The sequence below is a fragment of the Poecilia reticulata genome, chromosome 5 (genome assembly GCF_904066995.2).
Source record: "Poecilia reticulata chromosome 5, P_reticulata-male-v2, whole genome shotgun sequence".
NCBI classification, from domain to species: domain Eukaryota; kingdom Metazoa; phylum Chordata; class Actinopteri; order Cyprinodontiformes; family Poeciliidae; genus Poecilia; species Poecilia reticulata.
The window spans coordinates 33216642-33234879 of record NC_088834.1 but is presented as its reverse complement, the minus strand read 5'-3'; the positions used below and the strand labels follow the sequence as shown (position 1 = coordinate 33234879).

Below are 18238 nucleotides of genomic sequence, written 5' to 3'. Positions count from 1 at the left end.
TTTGTAGGTAACATTTATTGTAGGTTTGTGTACCTACTAGCAACTCATCCCACTAAAAGAATCCTCCAATGTCTTTTTTTTCATAACTTCTCCACCAATGCTCAGGTATCGTCATGCACCACGTTCATATTTCCACAGGATTTCCAAGCCAAGGCTCTGGCTTATTGGAAAAATCTGGGAGAGAGGATAACATCAGTGTTATGACACTGCATATTGCCCTAAATTGCTTATTGGTAAAATGATAGTGCTAGTCCAATTTGAATAATTTTATGGAATCCCTCACAGAACAGTTTAATTATGTTATCACACAACTGGCAACATCTGTCTTTATACCACAGCACATGACAGTTTTATTACAGGCTGGATTTTTGTGCTGGTTCTGGCAATTGATGTGTGATCTGATTAATAATCACACAGATGGAGGTGAAAATTGAACAGTGATGCGTCGCCATGTTGGGGGTGGGGGATCATTATTAAAGAAAGTGGGGGAAAAAACTTTTCTATCAGTGAAAATATGGTGGTTTACTTTCTTCTATATCGCGACATACATTCATTTTTAAATATGGGAGTCTTTATGTTTCGTTGTGATCTTTTTCTCTCTCTCCGTTTTTGTTAGTGAGTTTCCAGGAGGTAAACCACCCAACACCTCTGCTTTGCCTATGAACTCATCCGTTTTGTTGAGTCTATCTTTCCTGCTGGGAAGAGACGGAGCACAGGCTGCATGTGTGCCAAAGCCCCTAGTTTAAAATATTGTGTTGCTTAGGTTGACATCCTGTTTACACACCCTGCTGATGTGGGCGGCAGGAGGGGCATCTCAAGAATTACGTTACTCTGCCATAATCAAAATGGACACATGCTCACACTCAAACATCTCCTACCATAGCTGGAAAATCTGCCAGGTGTCCTCTCTGAATAAATAACTAAGTTTCTCAACATAAAAGATAAAACTTTTTGTACAAAAAGTTTCTGTATCAAGATTAAAGGATAGTACCCCACTAGAGATGAATCATTTAAAGTAGTAGCTGGTTTATGATCTCTGGTAATACCAAGGTATAGATGATTCTGATTTCTTTTCAAGGACAAAAACAAAATTAAAGCTGCAAGCAGCATTAACATCCATCAACGCCACCCACTCGCCGTCGTCAACACTCTCATACAGTTTTTGTAATAGTCCACAAAGCGATGCACATCAAGGTGTTCAGCAGTACTCCCCAATGATGAACAGAAAATCTGGTGCAAAACAGTTGATGACAGTCAGTGGCGCAAAAAGTGGGTATGCAGGGTATGCAACGCATAGGGGCGCAGCACCAGAGGGGGCGCCAAAACCCCTTCTGGGAGGGGGGGAGGTGGCGCGCCGATGATGTTTTCCCATACACTTCAGCGCGCCTTACGCTCCTTCACCTCCTGCGCATATAACAAGGTAAATGCAGCGATTTTTACTCTTCACGTATCGTCGCCTCGGAGGGGGGGGATCGAGTGAGCGTCGCTCCTTCAGCCTGACGTTCCTTCCCTCGGGGGGGGAGGGGTGGGGGGGGGGGCGCCGATATATGTTCTCGCATCCACCTGAATAATGTGTAGTTGCGCCACTGATGACAGTTGAGGGAGATATAGCTGTTGGAATAATCTAGGGGGCACAGAGGCATCAAATTCCAATTTATTGCCATTGGTGTCTTTAGAGTTTGGTGCAAATTGGATGATGCATGTGTGATTTAGAGTCAACCATATGCAGACGCCGAGGGATTAGAATTCGCCATTCAACCACAGGTTGAACCACAAGGTTCAGCCATCAACCAGTGTTGAGAGAAGAATTTACTTTCATGTACTTTGCCATTAAACACAGGTTTATATCTTTATGATTCAAACCGGAAAATGAAGAAAACCAGCAGAAAAACAGGTGACTTCCTGTTGAAAGGGAGTAGGGCGAAGGTGATGTCACCATATGACCATGTGAATGTGATGAGTTCTAGTCTGTTATAACAGAAAGAAAGTTTTATGCAGCCGGGAGCTTGTGGGTGGAAGTTATTCCACCTTATTGTTTTATGGCCAATGACCAGATTTTGAGACACACACTGTGATGTAGGAAAAAGATTTTGATAACTTTGACCTTCAATTCCTCAGGACTCTACTGAGTGATTCTCTCCTGCAGCTGTCAACAGCTGCAGGACAAGTTCGCTCAGATACAACATGTGTAAAAAAGACACAATGGGGCTTTGATCCAAACTGTTCGCGCATTAAAGCAAGTGTGACCATATTCTTATCTGTCTTCTGACTCAAGATTACTTTGGTTAGGTCAAGGGGTTCAGAGACAGAGCTTTCCAAGAAAAAAAGAGACTTCAGGTTCTGAGGGGGCGGGGCTTAGTTAATGTCCTCACATGACCACACAAAATTGTTGGACATCAAACATGGCTGACTCATACCAAATCTGGTGCAATTTGACCTTTGTATGTGAAAGGTCAGATTGACCTGTGGCCAAGTTTGGCTCTTGGCTACAGGTCCTAAACATGCTCAAAATCTCACAATTTTGATAACTTAAGTGCGTGAATGAACCTGGCAGGTGAAAATTGCTAGGAGGAGTTTGTTAAAGTTTGAGGTATTATGTGAAAACTGGACAAAATTTGTCACTTCCCTGTACATTTTAGGGCATTCCACTAATAGACTTAGTTTTTTTCTTGATTCAGGAGGATCTACCTATGTACTGCATTTCAGATCTCTATGACATACAGTTTGTCTTATCTCACATTAGGAGGCACTCTAGAGCCTTTTGTCCTTGCCCACTTTGTGTTTCCACTGGAATCTGAATAGTTTATGTGGGGGACAATTTATGATGAAGTTTGGAGAGTTTTTGATCAGTTGTTTTTAAAGAGACAGAGGCTCTTTAATTTCAAGGCGTTAAATTACAGTCAATTTTTCTTTGAGTCATATTTTATACATTTTTATAACAACTTAAGGTAACATAGTTATTTGATTATAATGCCTCCTCTCTAAGACTATTTATCTCCAACATTCATCAAAATACTAAGCTAACTTAACCAAATATACCATTAATTACAACATCTCTTAGCTAGGATGTTAAAGGAAATTAATGCTTACTTGAAGCCATTTCTCATATTTATTTACTTTTTTATAAGTGACATCATTCTCTATCAAAGGGCCTCTAATGCCAACCCCCCATGAATGGGTTTACCCAGCGAACAAACGCCTCCCATTTGAATGCTGCGTGTGTATGCTGGTATCATTAGCTGGAGTGAAGTGGCTCTCATCGTGCGTTACGCAGATGGTCTTTGATGACCACGGCGCTGCATGTTTTGTGCTGAACTGGGCTAAACTCTAAACTTGGAGCAGGTGTCTGAGGCAGCTGGTTGGAGGCAGCCGGGGAACCGCGTCTGCGTCGGCTCTGTATTAAATGGCTTAGAGGGAGGCCTCGGCTAGCCAGAGGACTAATGCATCTTCAATGTTTTATTTAAAGCAATGTCAGGAGCCGCCTTTCCAAAAGCAGACACAAAGCACAAGTCATTTTTGTGCTGTTTAGCTGAGCAACTTGTGTGTTTAGAGTTGTAAATAAGTAACTGTTTTAACAGCCCTCATGGGGAAGAGGAGAGAGTTGAGAAAACACACTTAGACATGACTTTCCTTTAATGGCCATTTTCAAAACACCAGTTTGAAATTAGAGGCTTTTTTCAACATATTGTAATGCTTACATTTAGCTGAATAATAATAATAATAATAATAATAATAATAATAATAATAATAATAATGCCATTTTTGGGTGAAGCTTTTTCATTAAGCATTTCCAATCCAATCTGACCCAATTTATTAAGGATAGACTTAAGGATGCATAGCTCCTCCTGGGAAAACATTCAAGAGCAGTGCCCATTCATTTTTAATGAGAGCACTACTTAAAAAAAAAAAAAAAAAAACTTCACTGAATTAATATGTATCGGTGAAGTCTTTTCCTGTGCAGAAAACTTCAGGGTAATTAATATTCATAGGCTGTGCTTGTTAACACCCCCCCAATGCCAGTGCAATGTAGATCCAATTAACATAGAATAGACCCCAAGGATTTGGACAGATAAGGGTTAAATGAGCTATTGAAATTGAAACTGGGACCATCTCTCCCCTTTCAAACACGTATTTGTTTCCGTAAGCTTGGTCCATGTTGCCGCTAGAAGCTGATTTTATGTACGGGTGCAAAAGTAGACGTGCCTTAAAAAAAGAATCTTGTTCATGTGTGTTGAAGTGCAAGAGCACATGAGCACAGCAGACATGTCCGTAGGGAGAATATTACCTACAAAGAAAGGCTAATGTGAAAACCCTGTAGTGAGCCGGGCTTTTATATCTTATTTATAATCCAATGCTAAAGCACTGGACTTTCTGCATTAAAGTTCTTGACGCAGGTCAGAGTTTTTCATTCCCATCTTTACTCCTACCCAACTGTCCTGTCCAGAGGAACACTGTAAATGCAAAAATGGTATTTCATTAAAAATAGTAATTTGACTTAAATCAGTTTCCTTCATATTGCGGCCACACTCACTTTTTGTAAGTTACTTGGAATCTGTGGTTGATAAGTTTCTCCAACTCATACTTGAGCTGGAATAATTCAGAAAAAGTAAGTTGTTGATAATTGTGAGTTTTTTTCAAGTACTATGCCTCAATACTGTATGCATTCAAGTACAAATGCTTTATTTTAGTTTTTTTTCTTTTCTGGAGACAGTGATCTCATCTGACTCATGATATTTAATATTCATGAGTCAGATGAGAGATAATCCTAGCGTTTCCATAAACAGGGGAGCATTCACATAGCAGAACATCAGAACAAGTGTCCATGTGTCATCTTATTTTAAGCTAAGCTGTCAGTACTATGCTAACTTTAGTAGCCAATAATAACACACTGTGCTTGTCAGGGACGGGACTACCACTGTTTATTGACCTAAGATTAGGAATATGGCCACAGTCAACAAACTTAATGGGTTTTTCTTTGGCCATTAATAATTAATTGCAATATTTTTACATGCAAAAGTCCCAAGCTGGAACCTTTGTATTGTGTTTCTAGTATTCCTGTAAATCTGTCGCACAAGCAACACCTGCAAACAACAGTGACGCTCGAGAGTGAGTGTGAATTAATCTTTATTGTAAATTTTATCAGACAAACAATTTTTTGTGTGTTAGATTTTTTTCAAATATTTGATGCAATTAGTAATTATGCAAAGTGGGAGAGAGGGGTGCTTTGGTGGTGCAGGGGTAAAGCACAACCCACATATGAAGGCCTTACTCCTCGACGCAGTGGTCATGGGTTAGAGTCCCGGCCTCAGGACCTTAGCCACATTTATTCCCCCTCTTTCATAACCAACTTTCCTGTCTGACCTCTTTCAAATAAAGGCCCCTAGGCCCAATAAAACCTTAAAAAAGAAGTGAGAACGAGGAAGGACAAGAACTCATTGAAGAAAATTGGTTTGAGTGAACTTAATATTTTTTAAATAAATTTTACTACATCATTTAGTACACCACACTTAAAATAAATGAGACTTTAATCTTAAGCTTACTTTGCTTAATTTTTTGAGGTAATTATTTTGCATATTTTTTAAGTAAGATGAACTAATTATATTTTACAGTGCAGCTCATGTTAGAAGCAGTCTGGATGGGAGTGAGAAGAGGAAGCTGCGTGAATGCTGAGGCTGCTTTGACATCTTTGTTAGAGCACAGATCATTTTTGACTGCTTCTTGCTGCACATTCTTACCTGTCAAAAGTTAAGTAATTAATTATTGAGTACAGCTGACTGTCTATGAAGGGAATCTTGTTATTTTCTCAGCAATTTGCAAGTTTTAAATTGGCAGAAATAAAAAAAAGAAGGTTTCCAGATTATTTTAGATCATATTGTTAAAACAAAGGAGAGATGCTACAACCACTAAAATCAGATGCCACTCCATTTTACTAATATTTAAGGAAGAAGGAACTTGCACTCAGTGTCTTCTTCAGTGGTTCTTGGTGTAGCGTCACCAGTGTGAAAGTGAACCACACCAGCTGAAAATGTAACAAATGTTGTAATTGTGGTCCCCAATCAGGTGCTGTGGTGGTGCAGGGGCAAAGCACAACCCATATATTGAGGCCTTAGTTCTCATGCCAGTGGTCGCAGGTTCGATTCCTGGCCTGGCGACATTTGCCGCATGTCTTCCCCCTCTCTCATAACCCTGTTTCCTGTCAAACTACTTTCCAGGCCACTAGAACCAACAAAAATCCAAAATATTTGAAAAAATAAAATAAAAATTTTGGTCCCCAATCGAACAAAGTCTACCAGAACATCTGGTGTGAAAACACCTTCAAATGTCTATTAGCATATTTTCATGCTAGCGATGTTTGCAGATAATGACTATTACATAACACATAACGCGCGCACACACACATATATAAATATATATATATATATATATTTATATATATATTTTTTATTTTGTATAAAATATCTATATTATAATATATAGGAAGAGAGAGAGATACATCACTGCAGCAGTCTTAAATCAGTGGAGAGACGTACAGTGTGTACTTGTTTTATCTATATATATATATATATATATATATATATATATATATATATATATATATATATATATATGTGTGTGTGTATTAAAGAACGGTGACAGCCCCGTTTTTGGCATTTGGCGTTCACTATGATAAAGCACTAGTTCTGGTGATCAAATGAGCCTTCACTGAAGTAAATATGCATGGACAGTCGCAGCGCGTGTGGGGTCTGTTCGAGTGAAGTTGATTGTTTGACATATTTTCACCCTTCAAAGTATATATCGGTGATTAATAACAACCCAGTGTGCGTTCAGTGCTGACACGGCCTCTATTTGAGAGAAAAATGGCATGGGTCAGTGTTTGCCGCTGAATTGCTGTGTACCATTTACAGAATGATATGCCGTGATGGGCTGCCTGGTGATAAATAACGGCGGCGTGAACGACATGTGCCATAAATACTTGGCCACACCAGAGACAGCAATTCACATAGATTCCCATACGGTGTATTTTAAATGAATAATGAAAACAAGACTTTTTTCCTCCAGAACATTATGTGCTGCTCACTCATTCTCTGTTTCTCTTTGGCTTCTGATACAATGTTATTTACTTGTTTACTGTTTTTGACATGATGCAATGGGATTGCTGTGGAAATACTAGCCATTAAACGTCACAGAAACTAAGACAGTCCTTTATGTCTTCCCCCATCTGCACTTTACTTCTTTATTTTTGTTTTTTTTGTATTTACTTTTTCCCCTGTAAACGGGAATATGTTCTGCGTTTGACTGAAGGAACACAAGCCTTGAATATAAGTAACTGTTTTTTGCATTAGGTACTCCCTGGAGGTAGAGGGAGGGGTGGGGAGAGGGTGCAAATATCATGTCCCTGTGTGAAATGTGAATGTGAAATCTAGCATAAAGAAATATTTATGACTGTTTTCTGCTTGATTAGAGCTGGATGACATGCCTTAGGAGGCAGTGAGTGGACAAAAGGCAGTGATGCTGCCTCTGGGCACATGTTACAGATAGAGATGTTTAAGGAGTGAATGCTGTTTGAAAGATTGTGTGTGTGTGTGACAGAGGAAGATGGGGTGATCTAGTTCGGAGTGTGATGGGGAATGTTGAGACCAACAGGACTCAATGGGAGGAGCAACACACTTACATTCCTAGCAGATGCTAAGTGAGATTATTAAAGCACTAATTCAGATGTGGCTTGTTTTTGTCCAAAAAAAGCAAACATGCATATTTTGGACAGCAAAACAATGATTATGTCAATACTTTCTATTCTTGACTTCTGTCAAGAATAGAAAGTATTGACAATATACTTTAGCTGAACTTGTCATGCCAGTTATCTGACTGCAGTTTTCTTGTTTGCTTTTTTCAAGCGGACTATTGTTTGGATGGTTTGCTTGCTCATAATGCTAGTTTTTCTGTGTAGTTAGCATATAATGAGCAAAAGTGATTCAAAAAATCCAATTTTATAATGGGTAGAACACAAACTTAAATTAATGCATATGCATATATCCATCCATCCATCCATTTTCTTCCGCTTATCCGGGGTGGGGTCGCGGGGGCAGCAGCTTCAGAAGGGAGGCCCAGACTTCCCTCTCTCCAGCCACTTCTTCCAGCTCCTCCGGGGGAATCCCAAGGCGTTCCCAGGCCAGCCGAGAGATGTAATCCCTCCAGCGTGTCCTGGGTCTTCCCCTAGGCCTCCTCCCGGTGGGACGTGCCCGGAACACCTCACCAGGGAGGCGTCCAGGAGGCATCCTTACCAGATGCCCGAGCCACCTCAACTGGCTCCTCTCGACGGAGCAGCGGCTCTACTCTGAGTCCCTCTCGGATGACCGAGCTTCTCACCCTATCTCTAAGGGAGAGCCCAGCCACCCTGCGGAAGAAAGCCATTTCGGCCGCTTGTACCCGTGATCTCGTTCTTTCGGTCATGACCCAAAGCTCATGACCATAGATGAGGGTGGGAACGTAGATCGACCGGTAAATTGAGAGCTTCGCTTTTTGGCTCAGCTCTCTCTTCACCACGACAGACCAGTACAGCGCCTGCTTCACGACAGACGCTGCCCCAATCCGCCTGTCGATCTCCCGCTCCCTTCTTCCCTCATTCGTGAACAAGATCCCCAGATACTTAAACTCCTCCACTTGAGGCAGGACGACCCCCCTCACCCGGAGAAGGCACTCTACCCTTTTCCGGCTCAAGACCATGGCCTCGGATTTGGAGGCACTGAGCCTAATCCCGGCCGCTTCACACTCGGCTGCGAACCGCTCCAGTGAGAGCTGCAGATCACGTTCCGATGAAGCCAACAGGACCACATAATCCGCAAAAAGCAGAGATGCAATCCTAAGGCCACCAAAACGGATCCCCTCAACACCTCGGCTGTGCCTAGAAATTCTGTCCATAAAAGTAATGAACAGAATCGGTGACAAAGGGCAGCCTTGGCGGAGTCCCACTCTCACCGGAAACGAGCCTGACTTCCTGCCGGCAATGCGGACCAGACTCTGACACCAGTCATACAGGGACCTGACAGCCCGTATCAAAGGGCCCGGTACCCCATACTCCCGGAGTACCCCCCACAGGCCCCCCGAGGGACACGGTCGAACGCCTTCTCCAACTCCACAAAACACATGTAGACTGGTTGGGCGAACTCCCATGCATCCTCCAGGACCCTGCTGAGGGTGTAGAGCTGGTCCAGTGTTCCACGACCAGGACGAAAACCACACTGCTCTTCCTGAATCCGAGGTTCGACTATCCGACGGACCCTCCTCTCCAGGACCCCTGAATAGACCTTACCGAGGAGGCTTAAGAGTGTGACCCCCCTGTAATATGAGCACACCCTCCGGTCCCCCTTTTTAAACAGAGGGACCACCACCCCAGTCTGCCATTCCAGGGGAACTGCCCCCAATGTCCATGCGATATTGCAGAGTCGCGTAAGCCAACACAACCCTGCAACATCCAGAGCCTTAAGGAACTCTGGGCGGATCTCATCCACCCCCGGAGCCCTGCCACCGAGGAGCTTTTTGACCACCTCGGCGACCTCGTCCCCAGAGATTGGAGAGCCCAACCCAGAGTCCCCATGCTCAGCTTCCTCAACAGAAGGCATGTTGGTGGGATTGAGGAGGTCTTCGAAGTATTCCGCCCACCGGCCCACAACGTCCCGAGTTGAGGTCAGCAGCGCACCATCCCCACTATAAACAGTGTTGGTGCTGCACTGCTTCCCCCTCCTGAGATGCCGGATGGTGGACCAGAATCGCCTCGAAGCCGTACGGAAGTCTGTCTCCATGGCCTCTCCAAACTCCTCCCGCGCCCGAGTTTTTGCCTCAGCGACAACCCGAGCCGTATGCCGTTTCGCCCGCCGGTACCCATCAGCTGCTTCAGGAGTCCCACAGGCCAAAAAGGCCCAGTAGGACTCCTTCTTCAGCTCGACAGCATCCCTCACCGAAGGTGTCCACCAACGGGTTCGAGGGTTGCCGCCACGACAGGCACCAACAACCTTGTGGCCGCAGCTCCGATAGGCCGCCTCGGCAATGGAGGTACGGAACATGGTCCACTCAGACTCAATGTCCCCCACCTCCCCCGGAACGTGTTCCAAGTTCCTCCCCCACCACCGGAGCCAACTCGTCACCAGGTAGTGGTCAGTGGACAGCTCCGCACCTCTCTTCACCCGAGTGTCCAAGACATACGGCCGTAAATCCGATGAGACGATGACAAAGTCAATCATCGAACTGCGGCCTAGGGCGTCCTGGTGCCAAGTGCACATATGGACGCCCTTATGCCTGAACATGGTGTTTGTGATGGCCACGTGAGCGTTGAAGTCCCCCAGTAGAACAAGGGAGTCCCCAGGAGGGGTACTCTCCAGTACCCCCTCTAAGGACTCCAAGAAGGGTGGGTAATCTGAACTGCCGTTTGGGCCGTAAGCACAAACAACAGTCAGAATCCGTCCCCCCACCCGTAGGCGGAGGGAGGCTACCCTCTCGTTCACCGGGGTGAACCCCAACGTACAGGCGCCCAAATGGGGGGCAACAGTATGCCCACTCCAGCCCGGCGCCTCTCACCGTGGGCAACTCCAGAGTGGAAGTACGTCCAGCCCCTCTCAAGGAGACTAGTTCCAGAACTAGAGCCATGTGTCGAGGTGAGGCCGACTATTTCTAGCCGGAACCTCTCAGCCTCGCACAGTAGCTCCGGTTCACTATCTTGAGACGTTCTACGTCCCTAGAGCTTCTGCAGCCGAGGATCAGACCACCAGGGTCCCCTCCCTCGGCTGCCGCCCATAGCACAATAGCACAAAATATTGTAAAGATATTTAAAATCCATATTGGTCACTCCTAGTATTGAGAATAAATATGCCTAAAGTGCTTGTAGTGATGTTAAGGGTCAGCATAAGGATGATTGAACACAAATCAAAGAAAGACATCTTTTTTGTAAATACTAAAGTCCATGCATAGTTTGGACAGTATTTTCATATGCCAGTGTGTCACTGTAGATGTTTGACTCTGTCCAAATGCTCCATTTTATAGTGTTTTCAATGTCTAAACGATCAGTTTTCTTAAACAGTGCTTGGGAGAAACATTTACGTAACAATCAGCAGTCTTGTTATCAGTGTGTAAAACCATCAGCACACGTCAATCAATAGTCAATCAATTGTTTAATGTATCAAAGCTATTTTTCTTTTGCACAAGAAACACATTTCTAGCAGCGGCTTGATTGTGTTTATATTGAGGCCTTGACAGCACACAACCCTCCTCTCTTAAACCTACTTCCAATGGATGAGAGAAGTAGAAAATTTAGAGTATGATTAATTTTTCAATTTCTCTCTGCGGATATCTAATAATTGTGCTCATGGATAGCCAAGGGCTCCCATTAAACATTAACATGCAAAAGAAAAGTTAGCATCTGAAAGATGATATTTTGGATTGAATAATGTAAAATATCTGTAGGGCAACAGAGAAAAAACCAAACTATTCCAGGTTTATTCTTCAAATGTTTTCCACCACTGTGATGCATCCTCCTAATTAGAGTTTTTGTCTGCACACTCAACACTGGATTTTTTTTTTATCATTGCTTAATGCATTATCTTTAACTTTTAAATAACATGAATGTATATGTCTCATTTAAAAAAAAAACAAACAAAAAAAAATCTTTAAAGTCTGTTCAATTTTTCAATATGCCTGTCAAAATTTCATTCAGCCTCACTGTTACCGTTACAGTTGGGTCACAATTTGTCGGTTTATTTGATACTTTGGGCTGGGCTCACTATCCAGTTCTGGAAAGGTGATCCTGTTGTCTCTGAAGCACTACAAAAAAATCTGACCTGGAACAAGGCCAGAGTAAAGTAACTTAAAGTACAGGATGCTAATATCCATTAGCTTAAAGTTACAATTTAAAGCGGTCCTTAGTTATTACCTAAGTTTTCCCATTCAAATGCTTATAAGCAAAGCCGGTGAGGCAGCAGTGAGCCTCACCTGGGATTGCGCAACCTCTCACTAACTACACCAGTTGCCATTCTATGAGAGCATGCTCCTCCTGTCTGTACGTCGCCAATAAAATGGTTAAAAACATTTAATGTATGAACTGATTTTCCATAATTTAGCTTATGTACTTAATGTACTGTGTTTTTATTGTCACTGTGTGTGTAACTTGTTTCGTGTGCTGAGGAGCGATCATACACAACAGAGAACAGATTCGAGGTGAGGCAGGCAGTTCTTTGCCTCACCACTGTGGGCGCTCAGATCCCAGACATTGTGACTCCACAACTGCAGAGTAAGAGACAGTAACAGTGAGTTAGCCATACAGTAGCTTCACTGATATAGAGAACGAGAAAGATGTGGTTTTGAGTTGTACTTTAACAGTTTCTCCCTTTGTTGTTAAGCACAGCACCAAATTAATAATATCTACATGTCTAAGTTTGATTGCGATAACAGAATTATTCTGCGGCGGCGGCTAAGCATCACATGTTTAAGAATAGTCTTTTTGCCCTCCAGCGTTGTACGCATGCGCAAAATTTACTTATATAAATAACATGCAGGGGTCTAGATTTGTAAATCCGATTATAATTAAGTCGGTGCCTCACCAGCTATCAACCTCACCGCATGTCACTGGTACTGACGTCACCCGATGCAGATGGGGTTCTGAAAGTAAATGCAGCCTGTTTACTTCTGTTGATCCAGCTTCAAAATTCCTAAAGTCTGTGTTATGTATGGTTGTCCCAGCCGTTCTAGTAGAGAAAAAGATGAACGTTATTTTTGTGTTCCGAAGGTAGTTGGTCACAAGGGAGTTAATTTTAATAAATGTACAGAAAAAAGACAAGAAAACTGGATCAAAAATCTACAGCTAAAAACAGGATGTGCATAAACTAACAATGCTAGAGTTTGCAGCGACCACTTTCTAACAGGTAAGGATCACATCGTTTAAATTGTACTTTCATATATTTTGTTGCACAGACCTATGTAAGTGAAAATGAGCTGTATATTTAGCATTACTTCCCAGTAGAGCAAGACAAGCAGCAGGTTCTCAGATGACATTCCTCTTTCAGGTCCTTTTTGTGTCTTCCTCAGTTTTCTCCTAACGCTGTTTCCATCACTTCCAGTTAAAGTCATCATCATCATCTGAGATAGCTGCAGCACAGCATTTGCAGGTCAGATTTGGCTCAGCTGACACCTTCCTCCCTGAAAGTATGGTGGTGTGTGCGTAATGGTTTCTCCAGCCAGCCCATCTCTAGGGTGATGGAGTGATCCCCCCAGTCACAGCACAAGATAACCACATCTGTAAATACTCCAAGATGCTCCTGCAGACGTATCCATTTCCAGTCATAAACATCTCGATGCAAATTGCGATACAAAATGTATTTTTCACTCATACCTATGAAGGATTGTGCTTCGTTTTATTACAAAAATGTAGAGTGCCATCTCTGCATCTCCAGAGGAAATCTAACTCAGGCTACAGTTAGATTTTTTTTCTTCTTCCCCCAATTTGATGAGGTATCTAGCTGCTATCACACCACCAGATTCCGGTTTCACAGTGTGATCTTTTGATATTTCACTCTCTTCAAAACATCACCAGCATCGGAGATGGATTGAATTAGCAATTTATGGCGCATTTATCTCAATCTGAGAGTAATTTGGTGCTCTCTGTCTTAACACTCTAAGCTCAATGAAAACAATAAATGGTGTCCTTATCTCATGGAATGAAATCAAGATAAGCACAGGAGGCTGAGAGTTATTTGTGGCTGTTGTGGAGGAGAAATGGAGGGACAGGAAATGGACACCCCTCTCACATTACCCCCCTCTGTTGTACATCAGGAGAAAGAGACAGAAAGATATCCTTTTTTCTTTTAATCAGCAGAAAGCTGGGCTTCTAATGTAAAAGTGTCAAAGATGTGTCTTAGTCTCACAATGAGTGAAATCTGCCCAAGTGCTGTGTTAAATTGAAAACGGCACCGAGGGGATTTGGAGGTGAAGGGGACGGGGGACTCATCTTGGTCAATTATCACAATCTCTCACGCTGAGTTTCACCAGAGAGGTGAGGCCTTCTCCCCTCTAGCATGAGCAAATGTTTCATACATTCTCTCCTTAAAGAGTCAAGAACATCGCCCAAAAAAATGTTTGGCTTTGCTGACTGGTAATGAAGGAGGAAAAACTGCTGCATGTGCCTTCATGTCTACCTGTGTCCTCCCTGGGAGAGCGTGGAGGCCGATGCCCACGCTGCAGCTGCATGTCCAGGCACGTCCCACTTACCTCTCTCTCTCTTTCTGGCTGAAGAGAAAATGATCACTTCCTGGCAGGTGCGATGTGGGGAGCCTCAGATTCTGCTTTTTTTTTATTTGCTGACTTACTGCAAGTAAAAAAAAACAAGAAAAAAAAACTCTCTCTATGTACGTGTGTGTGCGTGTGCGTGTGGGGGGGAGGGGGTGGGGGGGTGTGCGTGTGTGTGTGGGGGGGAGGGGGTGGGGGGGTGCGCGTGTGTGTGTGTGTGCAGTCCATTTTTACCACCTGAGTTGGAGCAAAGAAGTCAACACTTGCCCCATATTTTAACCAGATGTTGAGGAGGGAAGGAAAACCTCACAAGGCTCCTGCAATCAAAATAATGACCTTTATGAGTGGATGTTTACAAAGTGTTCATGTGATATTTTGAGGCAAACTAACTGAGTCGGTTTTATGTGCTAAATGTGATGAACACTCCTGTCTATTAAAAAGAACAACTTTCATTTACATGTGGCTTAAAGATCTATCCTGGTTAACAAAAGTATTCACACCATCTAACATGTTCAAATATGGTCAAATTTACAACCACAAACTCCAAAGTATTCGACTGGATTTAACGTGATACACCAACACAAAGTGTTGCATAATTGTAAATCGGGAGGAAAATAGTGAGTAGTTCTGAAAAAATGCACAATGATTTGGTATTCACCACTACTACTTACTTTCAGAAGTAATGTAATTAGCAAAAGCTCAATATTTATACTTGCTGCAAATTTAAATTAAGGAAAGGAGTTTAACACATTAATTTTGATCAATTAATCACATAATTTTTAACATGTTAAAAATGATATCGCAATTAATCACAACAGTTCCATCAGAACCTTTCTGATGCACAAACAGCAGCAGTAGGCGATAGTCCACTGGCGGTTCATTTCTGCTTCTAATCGATCTGATGGATGCTTGAAAAGACTATTGTGTTCAAGTTGTGTTCAAAGGAATTAGCCCATCATCAGAGCTATTCAAGCCTGAAATAGCATCTCAATGCTAAACATTAGCAGCAGCACAGATGTCCCCATTGCTAAGGCAGTCCACACTTCTAAAGAAATTTCATCAATAAGAGCTTCTTGAAACACTGGAAAGCTAAATAGATAGAATAGCATTTTGCTCCAATCTGACGGTTGAATACCATAAATATCAGATTCAGACAATATCTATCTTTTGCTGAGCTCTTGAGTCTATTTATTCAATAATCTACCAATAGGGATTTTGAGTTGAAAATGTTGCTTATTTTGTCAGTATATTGTCTTCAGTTGAAATGCAATTAATTTTGCTCAATTAACTACAGACACTGCATATAACTCAATTAAAAAATTTAATTGAGTCCCACCCCTAAATTTAAATGCATAAGATATGTTGCTTTAGTCAACAATTTTGTCTGTGATAGAAAATGAGACGGGCATCTCTCCAAAGGTATTAAAACAATCTTAAATAAGTATCGATTTTGAGGAAAAATACGTAAAAAATTGCATAACAAAATACTTACACCCTTCAAAAACCAAACTTTTTAAGCTGACAATCATCTTTTTAGCATGTTTCTATTACTCCATTACTCACAATAAGAAGAAACAAGATGTTGGTAAAAATAAAACATTATTTTAAAGGAATTCTTGATAGACTTTATTTTAGAAATATTATTTTAGATGTAAAAACAATGCAGTAATACTGCAGTTTGTTTAGTTTTTATAAATTCTAATAAACTATTGTCACACGAACGTCACCATGTTGGTTGTTCACACTGCAATGCATTCTGGGCAAATTACGTCTATATGTCCAACTGCACTAGCTCCATTCAGCCAAAGCAGCAATAAGTTACATCATTAAGCCTTTTCAAATTTGAACTTGAGTGTGTTGAAATTGATGGAAATATAGAAATCATGAAAGGTAATGAAGATGAAGAGGACCAAATGGAAGAAGATGTGAGGATGTGGATTTTTGACTCTTTCTAGTTAATTTAGTCCCTGTATCATCTTGTCTGCCCTGATTGATCCCAGCTGTTTCTTGTTTCCCCTAATTATCTCCCTGTGTATTTAACCTCTCCTGTGTCCCCTGCTCCCTGTTGGATCCTTGCCTGATGTCTGTTCCAGTCATGTTTCCTGTGCTGCCAGAGTCTGACTTACTAATCTCATTTTCACCTGTGCTGCCTGGACTTCCGTGCACCTTGTTTATCATCATCATTAAAACCATAATTTTTGCACATCAACTTGGGTCTACAGCGTCCATCGTCTCCATCAAACTGACAGAAGAAGACTAACTTGGCTGTAGGAGCTGGTTTTTTGCTGCTGCTGCTGCTACCTTCAGTTTTTCTGCATTTATTTTTAGCTTGTAAAGGTAACAATCACCTGTTTGAGCCTTCATCAGTTTTGCTCTTACAAATGACTCAAAGTCCTGTGGAGAGAAACGTTTTGGACACAAATGTAAGTCTTTTGGAAGTTGGGCTCGGCCATGGCTCTCTCGTACTGCATTCACATTTTTTTCATTTGGGAAATTATCCAGATTCACCTCACTGTTTTTTTTTTAGTTTTTTCTTTAATGACAGCCAATAATGACACAGAGTGGCGCTACCTAAAAGTACACCAGGCAAACACGAGATGGTAAACAACAACTCGGGTAAAGTTGGCATCTCTTTGTTTACTCTGTAGATTCCAGCACAGAATCAACCAAAACGTTTCCTCAACGTGAAAAAATGGCCACCTCAATTTGTGAAAAATATAATGAGATATTTCTTTCATGTAATTATGATGCAATTATATGTTTTGGCATACTACAAACAGCAATTTTTAAGTTAATAGGAAAATTACAATGTATTTAGGCCAACATGTCTGATCCTGGATCAAAACTAAATGTTCTTGGGGTATTTATAATTTTGGGTTTATGCTTTGTCCAGTTCTTTGATCAGATGAGAACCTGTCTGGCTTATCTGCGAGTACACTACTTATGATGAAGAACTTATTTATGACATGGTGAAACATGGTTGTCAGCTTTTTGCTGTGGGAATGCCTTTCTTAAGCAGGGATATTGAAGCTGGTCAGATTAGATGGAAAGATTGATGGAGATGGATGTGGAGAAGTGATGGCGTTAAGGATTTAGTCACATATTAATGTGTTAAAATGGTCTAGTCAAAGGCCAGTCTGAAAACCAACTAAGAAAATGATGATCACAGAAATGGATGACTGCGTAAAGACCCTTGTTGCTCTATAACATAAAATCCCCAGTAAACACATTGAGCTCTGCGGTATGAATACTGCTGCTTGGCACTGGTTTATGATGTTCGCTAAAAAAAACAAACGGGGAAGAAAGTCGACAGCGAGCTCTGATCCTTCTGCTCGCTCGCTCTTTCTCTCCTCCCCCGTCTGTCTGGTGAATCATAGTGGAGCAGATGCAGCCTCATTGACAGACAGATAAAGAAGCACCAGCAGTGATTTGTAGCCACAGGGCAACAGAGCTGCTGCAGCCTGTCTTCTTGCCAAGTACACATCAAATAATGCATAAATCCAGGTGTTGCAACATATTTACTTCCTAATTTATTGTCTTTTAAAACAAATTGTTGGGATTTTAATGTCTAATTCTGCTTTTTTGTTTTGTTCGCAGCCACCCTCCATGTTTGTTTATTACCAAACTGAGCTGGTTAAATTAAAATGTTACCGTATGTAGGCTGATGTCTAATAGAATTCCCACATTTCGCTCCGGGGGAAGTTTGTTTTCAGAGCGCATTAACTGAGTCCCATTGTAGTTTGACAGACGTTTTCTCTCAGGAGTCCACATTTAATTTGAATAATCACGCACACACAAAAAGTGTTTCTTTCTGCGTTTGGAGGGACATCTGTGTCCCCAGATGAGTAAAGAAGTAAATGAGAAGAAAACAGGTAATTATGCTGAACCAGTAAATGAATGACCCACTGACCCTCTGTCCTAATTGATTTTGTTGAGGCGGATGTAGCCTTCTTTCTTGTTTTTTTATGTG

The 18238-nt window shown here is 41.9% G+C and overlaps 1 protein-coding gene across 8 annotated transcripts in view; it reads left to right on the top strand.

Annotated features, from left to right (window-relative positions):
* The window catches only part of foxp1b (forkhead box P1b), a 363905-nt gene that overhangs the window by 184922 nt on the left and 160745 nt on the right, over positions 1 to 18238 (top strand). The gene's annotated exons all lie outside the window — the stretch shown is intronic.